Below are 13,413 nucleotides of genomic sequence, written 5' to 3' on the forward strand. Positions count from 1 at the left end.
TACAATACGATACTCTCCTGAAGGGGTGCATGTTATTTTGAAAAATAATCAACCTGTGATGGAAAGAGTTTGCCTTGTTAAAGAGGATATTGCATTAGCTTCACTCCCTAGTACTTTGTGGGCTACTTCAGATACTGATGTGGGAAAAATGATTATTCCACCGGTACATATTAGTGTCAAGGAGGGAGCTGTATTGCCACGTTTGCCTCAATATAAAATCTCACAGGAGGCGAAGAAGCACTCACACAAATTGTGCATGATCTTATTGCAGGTGGAGTTGTTGAGGAAGTTCCGTATAATGTTTGTAACAATCCGATTCTTCCTGTTCTGAAAAACTTGATTCTTTTGTTTTGCCTGAAGGTGTGGCTCTCCTACAATATGTTGATGATATTTTGTTGGCAGCTGATACCCCTGAGCAATGTGAAAAGTGCACTTTGTCCTTACTTTCTTTTCTTGCTTCACACCATCATAAAGTGTCCCGAAAGAAATTGCAATATTATAGACCAAAGGTAACCTATTTAGGTCACCTTTTGTCTAAGGAGGGCCGTGCACTTACTCAGATCGTATTCAAGCAATTGTAGACACACCAGGACCCTCTACTCAGAAAGATGTTCGTTCATTCCTTGGTCTTACTTCTTTTTGTAGGCAATGGATATTAGGGTTTGCACACATTGCCAAACCTTTGCTAGCACTTTTGACTAAAGATACTCCAATGCCCCTCCCATGGACAGATGAATGTGAGACTGCTTTCCAGCAGCTACGACAAGCCCTTTGTTCAGCACCAGTGTTAGGTAGTCCAGATTACACAAAGCCTTTTGCACTTTACGTACATGAGAAAGATGGATGTGCATTGTCAGTTTTGGTACAGACACATGGCGATAAGCAGCGTCCCTGTGCATATTTTTCAGCAGTAGTTGATCCTGTCGCTCGAGCGTTGCCTGGGTGTTTTCGTTCAGTTGCCGCAATAGCTGTGTCAATACGTCAGAGTGAAGGGATAGTTTTGTCACATAAGCTGTTGGTGTTAGTACCCCATGCAGTTGATGCTTTTTTAAATCTTACAAAGACGCAACATTTAACTAGCGCTCGCCTGACAGGATATGAATTGACATTGCTGGCTCCTCACATTACACTGAAGAGATGTGCAACACTAAATCCAGCCACTTTGTTGCCATATCCCTTGACTCAGCCTCAGTCACAAGAAACACATGATTGTATATTCCTTACCGAAGAACAGACAAAGGGTCGTATTGATTTACAAGAGACGCCCCTTCCAGATGTAGACGGGGAATTGTGGGTTGATGGGTCTTGTTTGAAGTTGCCAGACAGTACGACCTCAGCTGCATATGCAATCACCACAATACACGCAGTAGTGGAGACAGCTCGTATGCCACAGAAGTCAGCTCAAGGAGCTGAACTAATAGCTTTGACACGAGCATGTGAGCTTAGTACTGACTTATGTGTGAACATTTATACAGACAGCCGCTATGCTTTTGGAGTGGCTCATGATTTTGGTTTGCTTTGGAAGGAGAGAGGCTTTCTCACATACCACGGGTTGCAGATAATGCACGGAGAATTAGTGCATACCCTCTTGAATGCATTGACATATCCAAAGAAACTAGCTTTTGTGAAATGTAGTGCACACAAGAAAGTGACCGATAAGATAGGGCAAGGTAATGCCCTTGCGGACCGCGTAGCACGTGAGACTGCGATGCAGCGAAGTACTACTTCTATGTATGTAGTGAAGTCACAAGCTGAACGTTGGCATAATGCTAGACAAGACGTATTAGATATACAGAAATCTGCTTCTGTGAAAGAACGTGAGCAATGGTCTGAAGAAGGAGAATTGGATGATGAGGGTTGTTGGCGGAATAAGCAGATGGATAAATGGAAATTGCCTATAGCTTTTGTACAACCTATGGTTCAGATGGCACATGGGCTGGCACATGTTGGAGCTTCAACAATAACGAAGTTGCTTACGCAAGTTTGGGAGCATCCAGAGATTTCCAGTACAGCTAAGAGAGTAGTACAGTCTTGTTTGATCTGTTTACAATGCAGTCCTGGAAAAGGGACACGAACTCCTGCGGGAGTGTTTGCTACATCAACTGCAACTTTCGAAGTTCTACAAATAGATTATATTCAGCTTGAACGCTGCAACAATTTAAATTATGTCTTGGTGGTGGTATGTGCCTTCCGTAAATGGATAGAGGCGTACCCCACAAAGGATAATACTGCCATTACCACTGCGAAGGTGCTTTTGAAAGAATTTTTCCCTAGGTTTGCAGACTTTTATGGAATGATAACGGACCTCATTTTGTTGGGGAAGTTATTAAGTATGTCCTGAAAGGATTAGGGATCAAACAGAAGTTCCATGCAGTTTTCCACCCACAATCAGCAGGGTTGGTGGAAAGGTATAATGCTACTTTGAAGCTGAAGTTAGCGAAGATACAGGCTTCCACATCCTTAACTTGGCCGGATGCATTACCGTTGGCATTATTGTCTATTAGGTCAGTGCCACACTCTTGAATAGGCCTTACTCCCTATGAAATAGTATTTGGAAGGCCAATGAACATTTGGGAAGTTCCTAAGCCAAATTCTGTATATGATGTACCTTGTGTCCTGATGAATGATTATTTGGCACAGTTAACCGACAATTTGGTTTCTATTCATCAACAGGTTCGAGAAGCACTTCCTGACAGATCTACAGGTGAAGGCCATGAACTCCGACCTGGTGACGAGGTGATGATTAAGTCCTTTGACAGGTCAAGCAGCTTGGAACCAAGGTGGCGAGGCCCAGAGCAGGTGCTCCTTGCGACAAGGACAGCAGTTCGAGTGACGAACCAAAAGAATTGGGTCCATAGTACTCACTGCAAGAGAGTGCTACCTACCTTGGTGGAACCTGCTGTGCTGACCGATCATCAAGAGATTTTGACTACGGAGAAAGGCCGTGCTATATCACCTGACGAATCTGCGGAGTTCATCCCGGACCATACAAGTTCTGGAGTGTCACAATATAATTTGAGACCGAGGAAAGACCCTGTAGTGCTAGAGAAAACTGGTTGAGCTACCACTCGGGGTTAGTGAAACGGAGAGCCAATGTGGCAAGGGGGGGGGATCAGCCATGCATTAGAGTAGTGACGCCCGTCTTGGCCCGTAGTGAAGAAATAAGCGGCTGCCCAGAAATAAGAGCTCCAACTATTGTTTTTAATTCATTTCTGAAAGGGTCGATTATCACTGTTACTAAAATGAATAACAAACTGATCATTAGTACTATGGGGTTTGTTGTTGTTTTGGTGGTTATAGCAATATTCACCTGGTTTGTTGAAAAGAAGGCTCCTGTTCGTGAGTTTTTTGTTGCCACTACTCCAGTACCAGAGGATCACTATTACTTTACGCTTCCCTATCAGGAGCAGAAGCACCGTCAATCGTACTTCAATAATACTTTCATTCAGATGTTGCATCATACTCATAATGCTACAAATACTACTAACTGTTGGGTATGTGGAATGATACCTGCGCATCAAAAGAAAGGAGGAACACCTTTCATTCCTCTTCCTTTTTCACACAATGGTTCTTGTCAAGCTTGGTATACGCTTTTGTTTGCATCTGGAAAACGTACAGAGGGCGGACTTCTTTTTCGCCTTAATAAAGTATGCTACCAAGACAAAGATGGGTATCCCCAAGCCAAAGGAACTAAATGAGAATGGGAAGAGTATCAACCGGACAATGTTTCAATACCATGGGGGTCATTCTGACCCTGGCGGTAAATACCGCCATGGCGGAGGTTGGCGGTAGCACCGCCAACAGGCTGGCGGTGCTCCGCCGGGCATTCTGACCGCGGCGGTACAGCCGCGGCCAGAAGCGGAAAGCCGGCGGTGTACCGCCGACTTTCCGCTGCCCATGGGAATCCGCCATGGCGGCGCATCTTGCTGCGCCGCCATGGGGATTCTGACACCCCATACCGCCATCCTGTTCCTGGCGGTTCGGCCGCCAGGAACAGGATGGCGGTATGGGGTGCCGTGGGGCCCCTGGGGGCCCCTGCAGTGCCCATGCCAATGGCATGGGCACTGCAGGGGCCCCCGTAAGAGGGCCCCACAAAGAATTTCAGTGTCTGCTTTGCAGACACTGAAATTCGCGAGGGGTGCAACTGCACCCGTCGCACCTTCCCACTCCGCCGGCTCCATTCTGAGCCGGCGTCCTCGTGGGAAGGGTGTTTCCCGCTGGGCTGGCGGGCGGACTTTCGGCGTTCGCCCGCCAGCCCAGTGGGAAACCCAGAATGACCGCCGCGGTCTTTTGACCGCGGTACGGTTTTCTGGCGGTTCCCGCTTGGCTGGCGGCTACCGCCGCCCGCCAAGCTTAGAATCAGGGCCCATATGTCTTCACAAATATAAGAGACTCTGACAAGAAAGAACAATTTGTGATTTCTGTTACAAAAACTAAAGCAGATTTATGTATACTTAGCATTGGGCGAATTCCAGTTGGGATAAGCGATTGTACCTTGATTTTAACTATTGAGGGTGTAAATAATAGTAGTTTTACAGCTTCACATAATACATATTTTGTTTGTGGTAACTATGGATATTACCAACTACCTGTTGAGTGGTCAGGTGTGTGTTATGTATCTTTTCTATTACCCCCTGTGTTTTTGGCCCCTGCATCATATCACCGAGATTTTAAACTGTTCAATGACATCATTAAAAATAGATATAAAAGGACAATAAGTACAAATGAGGTAGACCAAACGGACACTAGCCTGCAACAATATGTTGATTTTTATTTAGTTGTTCTCCTTTGTGGGTGCTGCGTTAAACAGTAGGAAAGTGAGACAATTGTCTAGGGTTGTGGAAGCTGTTACCAATCAGGCAGCTCTGGCACTTGGGAATATTACTGAGGAGTTCCAAATTGCGAGGATTGTAGCACTAAAAAATCGTATGGTACTAGATGTGATATTAGCTGATCGATGTGGTGCATGTCGCATCATCGGTAGTAGTTGCTGCGTTTTCATTCCAGATCACTCACCTTCAGTATATGATGCAATATCTAAATTGCATAAAATTGCTGCAGAAATTCACACAGAGACTGGTACTTGGTCTTTTTCTGGATGGTTTTGGGCTCTTGTTTCCGCTTGGGGCTTGAAACTACTGACTATCCTGTGTGTAATGATTGCAATATTTTTCACATGCTGTATCTGTATTCAGTGTGGTCCAATGTTCTGCTCCATGTGTATTACTGCTTGTATGCCTACCAAAAGAAATATTACAGAAATGAAAGCACAACACATGTTAGATAAGGAAATAGCTGAAATGATGAGCATAAATATACAAGATGAATGTTTAGATTATCCCAGAAAGACGAATGTCTTCAGCTAATGCTGAAAGGGTCGTCTGTTGTAATTTAGTAGCGATTAGATTAAGCATTAGCAGACGACATCTTGTATTTAGCAACTATTGTGAACATTTGGCGGAATCCATTTTGTATTCATGGCAGCCATTTTCTCTGCCATGTGCTCGCCATGTGCTCTGTCCTACCTTTCTGTTAACTACTCTTGAAAATCTGTCTAGTGACAAGTTATATTTAGCATCTCCCACTTTCGCACATGCCCAGTAAGATCTGCAGCTGTTAGTAATCAGTGACAGACAGTAATGTGTCAACTAGTCCTTGAAAACTGTTAGCCCCTCCTACCTGTCGACTGTGCATTTCCATATGACTTTGTATGTATGTAAGTCTTGCTTCTATAATTGTACCACCTTCTTTTAGCCCCTGCGTGGGTATAAAAGGACCATGCTCTCTTAGTTCAGTGTGCTACTTCAAACATTACCAAAGGGTGCTGTTTGAACTGTAGTACCACCTCATGAGGTTTAATAAACTTTGGGGGTCATTCCGACCCCGGCGGTCAAGGACCGCCGGGGCCGGGGTCGGCGGGAGCACCGCCAACAGGCTGGCGGTGCTCTGCCGGGCATTCTGACCACCGACTTTCCGCTGCCCATGGGAATCCTCCATGGCGGCGCAGCTTGCTGCGCCGCCATGGGGATTCCGACCCCCTCACCGCCATCCTGTTCCTGGCGGTTTCGACCGCCAGGAACAGGATGGCGGTGAGGGGTGCCGTGGGGCCCCCGTAAGAGGGCCCCACTTTGAATTTTAGTTTCTGCTCAGAAGACACTGAAATTCGCGACGGGTGCTACTGCACCCGTCGCACACCTTCCACTCCGCCAGCTCCATTCGGAGCCGGCTTCATCGTGGAAGGGTGTTTCCCGCTGGGCTGGCGGGCGGCCTTTTGGCGGTCGCCCGCCAGCCCAGTGGGAAACCCAGAATGACCGCCGCGGTCTTTTGACCGCGGTACGGTCTTCTGGCGGTCCCAGCCAGGCCGGCGGCTACCGCTGCCGGCAGGGGTCAGAATGACCCCCTTTGTCTTTTATTTCAGTTTCTGTGCCAACTTCTTCCTATATGGTCTGAGGACTTTGTGCAGAGAAGGGCAACTCCTTGCACTAGTAGGCCTTGCTGAGGCTTACTTCGACAAGTGCACGTGAGCGGTGTGTGGTGATGGGCGTGCTGGTGATGGAAGTAGTGGCTGAAGATGTAGTGCATGCAGGTGTGAGTGGAGACATGAAAGGGAGGGAGGAGGGAGACGTGGAGGAGGGGGACACAGTGGAGGCAGTGGATGTTGGTATGTGTGCATGGGTATGATGCTTGTGTGAGTGCTTGTGGGATGTGTGGTGCTTATGTTTGCCAGAGCCACCCTTGTGTGTTGAGGTGTGTGCATGCTGGTCTGATGGTGTGCTTGGGATAGGCTGAGTTACTTGGGATTGGGTCTGGGTGGGGGAAATTGGAGGGGGAGGCTGGACACAGGGACAATGGCTGCCATCAGTGCAGAGGCCAGAGCATGAAATGCTCGCTGTTGGGCTGCCTGGCCAGAATGAATGCCCTCCAGGTATGCATTTGTCTGTTGCAACTGCCTCTCTACACCCTGGATGTCATTCAGAATGGTAGACTGCCCAACAGTGAGGGATCTCAGGAGGTCAATAGCCTCCTCACTGAGGGCAGCAGGGCTGACTGGGGCAGGGCCTGAGGTGCCTGGGGCGAAGGAGATGCCCACCCTCCTGGGTGAGTGGCCACGAGACACATGCTGAGGGGCTGCTGGGAGAGCGGTGCTGGTAGGGGGGGTGGCGGCTGTACCTGTAGATGCGATGGGCACAGAGGGGCCCGCCACCGCAAGGGAGCTCCCATCAGAGGAAGAGTGGGTGTCGCTGGTCTCAGCTCCTGTCCCCGCTGTGGAGCTCCCCTCGCCCTCCGTCCCACTGGTGACTTCAGACTCTGTTGTCTCGCCCTCCAGGGCCATGTGGGCTGCAGCTCCCTCCTGCTCCGGTGGCACAGCTCCTCCGCCTGATGATGCTAATGCACACAAGAACAGAGAGACCACAAAAAGGGGGGGGGGGAGAAGAAAGACATGGTCAGTACAGTACATACAATACAGCTACCGCTGGCGGACACTACAGACACAGCAGCCCTCTGCACTATGCCATGCACTTAGAGTTCCCTAATTAATCACAGGGACATGGGGTACATGGCCTATGCCCAATTGCTGCACACATGGAAGTCACAAGAGCCTGACTAGGTGTAGATGGCTCTTTCCACTGGTGGGGTTGGGGTGCCACTTAGCCTGCCTCACAAAGGGTCCTTGCCTACAAAGCTTGCCCTAGCCTAGGAGAACCCACTGCCCAGCTCTCCCACCCAGAAACCTCGAATGTGCGCAGAGTCAGAGGGATGTGACAGTACTCACCCCCTTGTGGCTGCTGTGATGCCCTCAAGCGCCCATCCAACTCCGGATATGCCACCGTCAGGATCCGTAACATCAGGGGGGTCATGGTGCGACGGGCACCCCTCCCACGTTGGGAGGCCATCCCCAGCTGGGCCTCCGCCGTCTTCTTGCTCCAGCGGCGAATGTCCTCCCATCTTTTATGCCGTTGGGTGCTCCGTCTGTAGTGGACCCCCAGGGTCTGGACGTCCTCGGCGATGGCACGTCAAATATCCTTCTTCGAGTGGGCGCTGACCTAGAGGAATAGTACAGGGGAAAAGGAAAAACATTAACCGTCCGGACCTTCACAGTCATTGTCCCACGTTCCCACCCTTGCCCTGATGCACATACACTCACCGTCTGATCATGCAGGCCTCATCCCCCCGTATCTTCCATCCACACCACTCCAAACAGGCATTGCCCATACAGCATGCTCACAGTATACTCACCTGTTTGTCTGGAGGACCGTAGAGTAGCGTGTACTAGGGGAGGACCCCATCCACTAGTTTATCCAACTCCTCCGATGTGAAGGCAGGGGCCCTTTCCCAGACACATGAGCCATCGTCGCTTCCAGACTGAGGTCACAGCAGCACTTGTAGTGTAGGTCCTCTCCTGTCGAAGATCAGGTATCAAGTGAGTGAACAGAGAGAAAATGGTGGTCACGTCCGCAGTGGTGCGTACCGTCACTGCCGGCGTCCATCGTCATTGGCTCCTGGAACCCATAGGGCCCAATATTAACCAATGCAGGATTGAGCCGCGGTCTTCGACCGCCTACCACGACGGTGTACAACGCCAGCGCAGTTACCTCATATCCCCTTGTCCCACAATACAGGTCAGGCAGCCGCCATTTAAGGGGGCCACATGGCAGTAATTTTAAATGCGTCACACATATATAGGCCTTGCATATACAGAGAGACAGGCACATAGCGTATTGACAAATGTGTGCAATAAAATTATTTTTTTACTACCTCAGTGTTGGCTGACTCTGTGCTCGCTGTTCTCATCCATAGGGCATGTCCGCTGGGGCAGGTGATGAGATGGCGGCATCCTCCGGTATACAGACCGCTGGTGGACCTGTTGACAATGGAAGAGAGACATGTAATAGTCACCTACAGACTTGATCGTGCCACAGTCCAGGAACTGTGTGCCCAGTTGGAGCCAGACCTGATGTCAGCTATCCACCATCCCACAGGAATCCCCCCTCTAGTGCAGGTCCTGTCAGTACTCCATTTCCTGGCAAGTGGGTCTTTTCAAACAACAGTGGCCATAGCATCAGGGATGTCCCAGCCTATGTTCTCAAACGTGTTGTCCAGAGTGTTGCCTACCCTTCTGAAACACATGCGCAGCTACATCGTGTTCCCTCAGGTGGAGGATTTGCCTACAGTGAAAGGTGACTTCTATGCCCTGGGACATATCCCCAACATCATGGGTGCCATTGAGGGAACACATGTGGCCTTGGTCCCCCCGCAGGAGTAAACAGGTGTACAGAAACCGGAAGAGCTACCATTCAGTGAATGTGCAGATGGTGTGTTTGGCCGACCAGTACATCTCCCATGTGAACGCCAAGTTTCCTGGCTCAGTGCATGAGGCTTACATTCTGAGGAATAGCAGCATCCCTTATGTGATGGGGCAAGTCCAGAGGCACCGTGTGTGGCTAATAGGTGAGGACAAGGACCCTATACCCTGTGAATAGTTGTCTGGGGTTGTCCCTAAGGGTTAGTGTGTGTCTAACTGATTTCCCTCGACATTTGCAGGTGACTCTGGTCACCTCAACCTGTCATGGCTACTGACCCCAGTGAGAAATCCCAGGACAAGGGCAGAGGAACGCTACAATGAGGCACATGGGTGAACTAAGAGAGTGATAGAAAGGACCTTCGGCCTCCTGAAGGCCAGGTTCCGGTGCCTCCATATGACAGGTGGTTCCCTATACTACTCACCAAAGAAGGTGTGCCAGATCATCGTGGTCTGCTGTATGCTGCACAACTTGGCTTTGCGAGGACAGGTGCCTTTTCTGCAGGAGGATGGTCCAGAAGGCGGGCAGCTGTGGAGCCTGTGGACAGTGAAGAAGAGGAGGCAGAAGAAGAGGACATAGACAACAGAAACAACGTGATCCAGCAATACTTTCAGTGAGACACAGGTAAGAAGACATCACTGCCTCCTACATTTGATACGATTGTTAGACCTATCATCTGTCTGTCACTTTCACCCACTGTATGGACCCTGAATTGTCACTTTGCCTTTCCATTTCACAGATGTGGGTCCCACTGTGTGACCTCTGCTATGTTACCTCACGGACTAGAGCTTTGTGACATAGGTATGTTGACAATAGAATGGACATTTCAATTTTCCTCAGTTATTGCAAATACACAGTTGTGAAAGCACAGACTGACTCGAGATTGTTTTGTGATTCAAGGGTGTTTATTTAAGTGCTAAATAGTGGAGAGGGTTGTAAAATGGTCAGGGGTGATGGTGGAGGAATGTCCATGGCAGAGTCCAGTTATTTGTCTCCAGGTATATTGTCCAAAGGGGCATAGGAAGTGGAGCTAGGGCAGTTTAAGGATGGAAAGGGTGACAAAGTGGGACAGAAGGATGACATTCAGGGTGGTCTCATTTCTTGGCGGGGGTCTTGGCATTGTTCTCTGTCTTTGTTCTGGATCTCAGGGACCGCTTGCTGGGTGGTTCTCCATCTGCAGGGGGTGGGGTGCTGGTGTTGTGGTCCTGTGGCGGTGCCTCCTGTCCACTAACGCCGGCGGAGGTGGTGGGCAGTTCATCGTCCAGGCTAGTGTCAGGGGCCCCTTGTTGTGCAACAGTGTCCCCCCTGGTGTTAACAAGGTCCTTCAGCACCCCTACAATGGTGCCCAGGGTGGTGTTAATGGACTTGAGTTCCTCTCTGAACCCCAAATACTGTTCCTCCTGCAGCTGCTGGGTCTCCTGAAACTTGGACAGTACCGTTGCCATTGTCTCCTGGGAATGATGGTATGCTCCCATGATGTTGGAGAGGGCCTCATGGAGAATGGGTTCCCGGGGCCTGTCCTCCCCCTGTCGCACAGCAGTCCTCCCAGTTCCCCTGTTTTCCTGTGCCTCTGTCCCCTGAACCGTGTGCCCACTGCCACTGCCCCCAGGTCCCTGCTGTTCTTGGGTTTGCCTGGGTTCCTTGTAGTGGTGGACACACTGCTGCTTGACGTGTCCTGATGACAGAGGTATGGGTCCGCTGGGTGGGTGCTGTGCTGGCATTTCCTAAGGGGGAGGCTCTGTGGTGGCCTGTGACTGTGTCAGAGGAACCGACTGTCCCGAGGTCCCAGATGGGCCGGCTGGTCATCTAGATCCAGTTGGACAGAGCTGCTGTCATCACTGTGGGCCTCTTCTGTGGTGGGGGGTGGACATGTCTGAAACCTCCTGTCCGGTGACATTGGGTAGGGGTCCTGCAGGGTTGTAAAGGCATGATTATTGCATCTGTGTGTGCCATGGTGTGCAATGGGTGGGTGACCCTGTACCCAAGTGCTTACATTCTTGTGTAGGACCTTGTGTGATAATTGTTTTGGGGTCTGTGTGGGTATCTGTAGTGGACATGCTTTGATGATGGGTGTCCATGCTTTGTTGTTGCATGCAGGGCTTGGTGTTGGGATGTGTGGTTTGTGATAATGGGACATATGTGAGGAGTTGGAGTGATTGGGGTGGGGGTGTGTGATAGCATGCAGGTAGGGTGGGGGATATCATAGTTAAGATTTGACTTACCAGAGTCCATTCCTCCTGCTACTCCTACGAGGCCCTCAGGATGCAGTATAGCCAAGACCTGCTCCTCTCATGTTGTTAGTTGTGGGGGAGGAGGTGGGTGTCCGCCGCCAGTCCTCTGAACTGCAATGTGGTGTCTTGAGACCACGGAACGCACCTTCCCCCGTAGGTCGTTCCAGATCTTCCTGATGTCATCCCATGTTCTTGGGTGCTGTCCCACTGCGTTGACCCTGTCCACGATTCTGCGCCATAGCTCCATCTTCCTAGCTATGGAGGTGTGCTGCACCTGTGATCTGAATAGCTGTGGCTCTACCCGGATGATTTCCTCCACCATGACCCTGAGCTCCTCCTCAGAAAACCTGGGGTGTCTTTGCAGTGCCATGGGGTGGTGTGGGTGATGTGTAAGGCGGTGTGTGTTGTGATGTGTGAGGGGATATGTTTGTGTGTGTTGTGTGAGGTGCGTGGATGTTGTGTGAGTGATGGTGTTGACTGCCTGTGGATGTTAGTTTGTTGATGGTGGTGTCTCTCTCTGGCCTTCTGTCGCAATTCTGGTCATAAGGGTTTGTGGGTGATGTGGGTGTGTGTTTTATATTGTATTGAGTGTGTGGGTGTGGTGTGTGTATGTGTGGTGTGTGTATTTCGATTTGTCCAATGTGGTTGTGTTTTGTGAATGTGTGTGTATTTTGAGCGCGGCGGTGTGTACCGCCAATGGTTTACCGCGGTTGAAAGACTGCCACGTGGATTCATGGGTCGTGATAGTGTGGGCGTATTCCTGTTGGCGTGACTGTGTTGGTTTTGTTATCGCCAGTTTATCACTGACCTTTGGTGTGGCGGACTTGTGTGGGTGTCTGGATTTTGGCGGATTCCGAGCTGTGGGTGGTAATAGCTGTAGCAGAATTCCGCGGCCGCGGCGGTGTGTTGGCGGTCTTCTGCACGGCAGTAAGCGACATTTACCGCCAATGTTGTAATGAGGGCCCTAATGATCTCAATAGATCTCATGATAGGTAAAAAATAATGGGGAAAATGTGGAAAGGAAAGAGTAATAATAAAAACTCCTCGACCCCTTACATGATTTCTAAAATGCATTGATTCTTCCCCTCTATAAATAAATGTCTCTTTTGCAGAGGGAGATACTCTGAACAATTGATCTAATCTATTGTCAAGAAAACTGCAGCATGCTCACAAAAGAAAATATGTCAATAAAAACATCATATAAAACCAAATATTAAGAAATTATATAGCTGAAGCTTAAACAAATTTATTTTCAGTCAGTACAAGCATTTTAATAATTTTTTCGCATACATCAAATGATGATAAAAAAATTCTTCTACTTTAGATGGGGTATTTATTTGGAAATGAACTACAGAAAACTACGTAATAAAGAAAGGTCAGAGTCAGTTTGTTTTCACAACATTTATTGATTACTCCACAGTTTTGGATAGGGTAGGTAGCCCTACTCTATGATGAAAGCTGTTGTCTCTGAGCATTCCCATAGACCTATTATAAATCCTGATTGCTTTACACTGTAAGGTTCCAGAGATGAGGACCCATCCAATACTTCCTGATGTATCTTAATTCGTCTGTGAGGTATTAATAAAGACAGAAACACCCAACAGTGAAACTTGTGAACAACTGGGAAAGGTGGCAGGAAGGGGGTACAAAGAAAAGCCGGCCCAGAATGCCTTCTAATTGGACTTGCTGTGGCATTGCCTCAAATAGTGCCTAGGTCCCAGTCTACTGCAACCATTGAGTACTGTAGCAAGCTATTTGGTACAACTGTCACATACACCTTTAAAAATTCATATTATTGACTTTCCTTATTGGATTTTTGCTGTTTTGGTATCATTTTGCTTATTAATATTCCCTAGGTGTATTAAATTGGATTTGGATTT

The sequence above is a fragment of the Pleurodeles waltl genome, chromosome 1_1, assembly GCF_031143425.1.
Source record: "Pleurodeles waltl isolate 20211129_DDA chromosome 1_1, aPleWal1.hap1.20221129, whole genome shotgun sequence".
Classification (NCBI taxonomy): Eukaryota; Metazoa; Chordata; class Amphibia; order Caudata; family Salamandridae; genus Pleurodeles; species Pleurodeles waltl.